Raw genomic sequence first — 6,238 nt, 5'->3', positions numbered from 1 at the left:
TTATGGTTATAAAAGACATAAGAGAAAATAGAGGTATTTTTAAACAATCTTAAAATAGGAAATATAGAGTTTTATTATATTTCTACTAACTATGATGCCAAAATGTCAAAAGTTTTGCTATATTCCTTAGTAATTACTATGCAGTCTAAGTAATTATATTCTTTACAAGAGTGCCAGGCTTTTGCATGTCAAAGCTAGATGACAGAGAAGAACGAAGAGTAGAGCAATAGCTCTAGGAGGAAGTTTTTGTATAGATTTATATAATATTCAGCATATTCCCCCTTTGTGATGCATGCTCTTTGAGTTGTGCAACTATTTTTTTTTTTGGTAATGTTTTTATCATTATTTCAGCTCTCAAAAACTAATGATCCACCATTAGTAGTGGATACTGAAATTGGGGGAAGTTCATTTTCTATGTAGTATCCTCAGGAGGATCTCTTTAACTTGCAAGTCAAGACAGTGTGTTAAAGGTTTTTAATGAGTTTATCACTATAATGTAAGGCAAAGGGATATGTTAATGGAGGTACAGTCCCATTAAATGAGGAATCAAAGTGAGTTTCCTTTGATGAAAGATGAAAAGAAGAAAATATATTGTTATCTTTCTTGTTTTTTTAATGTAATTGTGAATTCTGAGTTACTGCTTCTATAAGCCAAATTTATGTCATATATATATGAAAGATTTCTTTGAGAATTTTGCAAAATTAATAGAACAAAGATTTATTTGAGACTATCTATATGGATATCTATATGTATAGATAGCTATACATATAGATATTCTCAAATCAATCTATATATATATATTCTATATATATATATATAGAATATATATAGAGAGAGAGAGAGAGAGAGATTTGCGGATATCTATATGGATATCTATGTATATAGAGATATCTGTACATATACATATTCTCGAAGAAATCTTTGTGCCATTAATTTTGCAAAATTAAGATGAATATGTTTCATTCATTTAACTTCCTCCAGTAGCAACCAGATCCAAATACATTGAAGAAGCATTTAATAAAAATTACTTTAATTATTTTTTTCACATATTAGTTGTTATCTGATCATTGTTTATATAAATGGACTGAAGTCACAGCTAAAGCATAAAGTAATTCAAATGACTCATTTAGATAAATTGTTGCTTTACCTATTTGATAAACCTAGGAAAAAAGGTAATTATGAGTAACTGTTATTATGTATATTTATTTATGGAGTTAAGTAATGGTCTAAAACAGTGCCTCCTGTCACTAGGGTCACACTAGGTCTGCCCCTATAAAAAGGGGCAGTGAAGACAGACCCAGTGGGACGCCCTCTCCATCTGAACCAGCACCATGCCACACCACCTATCCACCCAGAGGCCCTGCTGGCGACCCCCCTCTGGACAACATCTACTGGACAAGGACCCCTTTCCTGCCTGGACAGGTAGATATTACCTGCATACCTCCTCCTACAATTTGGGCTCTCTCTCTCTCTCTGTCTCTCTCTCTCCTCCTGGACTTCAGTGGACTTCAGCCCCTGCACCAAGCCTCTAACCCCTGCTGCCATTGTGTGTGGTATATGAATTAGTAATCCACATATGTGTATTGAATGTGCAGGTATTGGTAACTGGTAACTGATTTTGTCTAAATTTGGTGTGTGTAGCATGTATGGGTTTAAACTGGTAAAAGGTGTGCATGAACCTAAACTAGTTAGTTTGAACATGCATGTATCTGAGTTGCTAGTCTGAGTGGTGTGTGTGTATGTATGTATATATGTATGTGTATGTGTATATGTATATATATATATGTATGTATATGTGTATATATGTGTGTGTATATATGTGTATGTATGCGTGTGTGTGTGTGTGTGTATGGCATTGTGTGCATGATATATGAATTAGTGATCTGTCTCTAATTTCTGGGGTGTGTAGTGTATATGCTTGAATTGGTAATAGGTATGAATGTGCCTAGGCTGGTCTGGATGTGTATGTGCCTGAGCTGGTAGCGTGTGTGTGTATGCACCTGATTGATTTATGTCTTTGTATATGTGCAATTGTGTTACACCCTCCTGTCTAACAGTGCAATATTGAGATCCTGAGAGTTGGCCTGACCCCACAGGGCAACATGTGAAACTGATGAGCACCCAAGTTGTTCATAAGCTCATAATCATTTGCTTTTTTTATACATTCTTAAAGCAGTAAGCAGAGTTCTGGAAACATTGCAAAGGGGAGTGACCTTTCTCCATATCCTTTTAATTAAAATGCAGTGGCTGATTTTCCAGAACCAGAACACCTATCAGAAAGAATAACTTGTTTCATTAGTGCTCTAATGAAGAGCTTTTAGAGAGAGAGATTTTTAAATTATTTTTGTATAGCTTAAGTTGATGATTTTATGATTATTGCATGAATTTATTATTATTTCATGGGAGGAAAGAGTTGAATAGCTTAAGTGGAAATAAAAAGTCTTTTATTCTCTCTGTTCCCAACCCATGGATCCATCATAGCAGATAATTAAGGAATCTATGGAAGAAATGAAACCTTGGACAAAAGAGTGAGAAAATCTTAGAAAAATACTTATATGCTCTTTAGCTTCAAAGAAGTTGGTGAGAAGTAAGTTAATGTTAATTAAACTGGAGTGTTGACATCTTAGTTATTTTGTTTTTGGCACTCATTTCCATTTCTTCAACCTTCAAATATGTTTCAAAGGTACACCTCTTAAAGTAGCTGCCCACACATTTTTTTCCATGATATATCACCAAAGCTCTCAGCTTTCAGCTTGCCTTTCCCCTAGAAAACTGAAAAGCTTGATTAGTGGTATATTTTTTATGGTACAATTAACCTCAATATCCAGGTAAGGTTAGTCCAGTTCTGAGCAATTCTTACAGCAGTTCTCTCCCTACACTATTCTTGCATCCTTCTTGTTTCTGTAGTCACCCATGTGGATCTTATTCCATGGATGTTTATGCTCACATACTCCAGGATTTTTACCAAATTAAGTGTGGAAACTCATTGGCAGACTATCAACACTTCAACACATAATTTGTTTTGCCAGCAGTGCCAGTATTTTTGCCTTGAGATTAATCCAAAGTGTGATTATTGTTAATTGAAAAGTTTTCCTGATTACAAGGTGGGAGGATTCCAACATCAGTTAAAGTGGAGTCTGGCATCTAACCCACAGCTGCATCCAGGCAAGTTAAGCCATGCATAAACTACCTCTCTGTTTAAAGTTTTTCTGTGCATGATAGACTTAAACCACACTCCGATTCCAGGTTTACTGTGCAGTGAAGACGTTCCCCATGTCTGATATGCCACATGAACCTTCAGTAGCAGTTGATCATGTCTGCATTTATAATTTGAAAAGAACTGTGGGATGAGAAATGCCATATGGATGGAATTCAGTGACAGGAGAAATGAGGGGATGAGGGCTGATGATCACCCCCTGAGCTCTAGAGCTACACAAAAGCAGGGGATGAGTGCTGCCACTCCTCCCTTCTCCCCTTTTATCTTCTGCAGCTGAATTCAGTGCGGGGAGAGGGTACGAGGAAGGACAAGGGTGAACAGGAGCAGTGCTCACCCTCTGGGCTTCAGAACTGCTTGGAAGTGGAAACTTCAGCCAGACCCCATGCTAACCAGCTGATGGTCCCATAGAGTTCATGGCACATGGAGACCTCCAGGCACCAGCTGACAGGCTGGTAATCTCAGAGAGCTCACTAGCATCCAGGATCCCATGGAAGAGAGTATGCTTTTACCATGCATGCACCACACTGCTGAAGAGGGTGCTGCTGCACCCCCCTTCCCATGCAGCCAGCCTAGTCCCTGCTGCTACACCTGCCATGGTAATTACACTTCTGATTCTTTGACATGGGATTAAACAGATAAGAAATGGCTGGTCTTTTAAATTTACTAGACATGGGTACCTTTTTCACAACTTAAACCAGAGGCTGTTCCTGTGGTTCATCTCAAAGTTAGGAGGAGTTTCAGTCCTTTTCTTTTTAACTCTACTATAGCAGTAGTCTTCAATGTATCCTAAACTTTGTGTATATTATAGAAATAACTACATCTTTATTCTCCCACACCTCTTACCATTTAAATGCATTTTCAGGTATAATCAGAATTATATCTAGAAGCAGCCCTGTAGTGTGTATTAGGTATAGAAGAACTTGAACTCACAAACCAGGTTACTGCTAATGGACCCCTCTTTTAACATGTTTTACTCATTTCCCTGCCATCTGCACATTATTTATAATTTTATTTGCCCTGCTTCCTGTTCCACTTTCAGTGTACACCCAGTCATGTCAAAGTCCACCTGATTTAGATAGTTCAGATGAAATTTGGATCTGAGTGATTATTAACTCTCCCAAACTTTGAGCCTTTGAATGTACCCTATCACAAGACATGAGTAGAAATTTTCTACTTATAAGGCTACGTTAAATAAATGAGATTTTCTACTCATAACGTAAGGCTATGTTAAATAAATGAGATTTTCTTCTAATGTTTTAGGTGTCATTCCTTTCCCTGATAATTTGTAATCTAATGTAAAATAATCTTTCTAGGAAAATTAGGAAGAGCTCTTATATCTTTTAGGTATTTACGTAGCTCCCAGACACAGAGGAAGCTTTCTGTAATGTTTATTCTAACACCCTATTGAATGAGGATAGTGGTATTATCCTCATTTTGCAGATTGGATGCTGAACCACGGAGGCAGGCTAAGGCATTTGTCCAAATTTACACAATAAGAGCTTTGACATATGACATTCTAAAACTGGTATAATTCAAGTTAGCTTTGTCCAACACTGTAAATCACACCAGAATCTGAAATGACCAGATGACCAATTATCCTGGGGTAACAGCAGGAGGCATTATTACAGGGCATTACCACTAGCTGGAGGAGAGGGAAGCTGGTACTAGATTACTTACACTGAGCATAATGGTAGTCATATAACATCACACCAGTGCAACTTACATTGATGTAACTTTACTGCTGTTTGTCCCAGGATAACTCAACATGTGGTTCTAGTAAATTGTACTTAGGGAGATTATAGATCGTGTATCTGATTGTTCTTTTTTATACCACTGTATATGTGTCTGGACCTTAGGTCAGTGAGGATTTCTTGAATTCCAGCCTAGCATGTTAGCCACTAGACCACTTATCCTTTCAAAAGAGGAAAGAAAAAATATTTTTGTTTGTCTTTTTTTCATTTGAAAGTAAATAGAAAGTAAAACTGCTGGGCAAAAAGAAATAGTCTTTCCATTGGCATGAATGTACTTTGGCTCATATTTAAGAGACTTTTACATCCCTTTGTCACTATAGGAAGTGAAATCTCCATAGTTTCCCATGCATATTGGTTTTAGACAGGCTTACATTAGCTAGTAATTAAAGTGGATACAAACATAAATTAATGTGTGAACCTGGAATATAGTGTGTTATTTATTCAAATCTGTTTAAAAATGGCAGAATGCCTAGTCTAATCATAGCGGCTGCCTATAGATATACTGGTATTGTAATTAGAATGCATCGGCTTAATCAAGTCTACTCCATGTTCCAATTAGAACGTTCCAGCATCATCTTACCAACCATCAGAGTGGTTCCCTGACAGCCGCTCTAATTAAGATGGCTCATCATCACATGTATTAAGCTGCCCACTCCCATTTTAAAATGGCTATGGGGGCACTTTAAGTGAAGCTCAGCAAATGAGCTTTAGCTAAAGTGCCCCCATGACCATTTTAAAACACAGGGGGCATTAATACATGATGGTGAGCTGTTTTAATTAGACTGGCTTTTGGGGAACCTCTCTAATTAAAACAGCCCCTCCCCACTCCTGAGCATGTGTATAGGCACCCTGTATCTTTGCTAAATCATGGAGGTAAAGTATGAAGAATATTATTAGCACAGTCTAGACAAAGCATGGGCAAATAGTCTATAGTCTATTTGGGGCAGAGATGAAATAAGAGAAAATTGCTAAATTGATTGCTTCTAGCTCTTTGCTGATAACCACTCTCAGTGAAGGAACCAGTCATTACTTTCATTAATGTCCCCAACTGAATTTTCCCTGCAGTATTTTTTTCTACCGGAAAAGCTAAATGTACAGCCATTTGGACTTGTTTTAATGGAAACATTATGATCACTGCAGAACAGTAGTTTGGGCATTTGAAGTAATACAGTTGCTGTGGAACATAAGAAGCTGCTGGAAAGGCAGACTGAAATGGGATTATAATTCAATTTTAATTTTATGTTTTTATTTGGATCCCAAAACATTTCCT

This window comes from Gavialis gangeticus, unplaced genomic scaffold (assembly GCF_001723915.1).
Source record: "Gavialis gangeticus isolate Ggan-Ray unplaced genomic scaffold, GavGan_comp1, whole genome shotgun sequence".
NCBI classification, from domain to species: domain Eukaryota; kingdom Metazoa; phylum Chordata; order Crocodylia; family Gavialidae; genus Gavialis; species Gavialis gangeticus.
Note: the sequence above shows the minus strand (reverse complement) of the source record.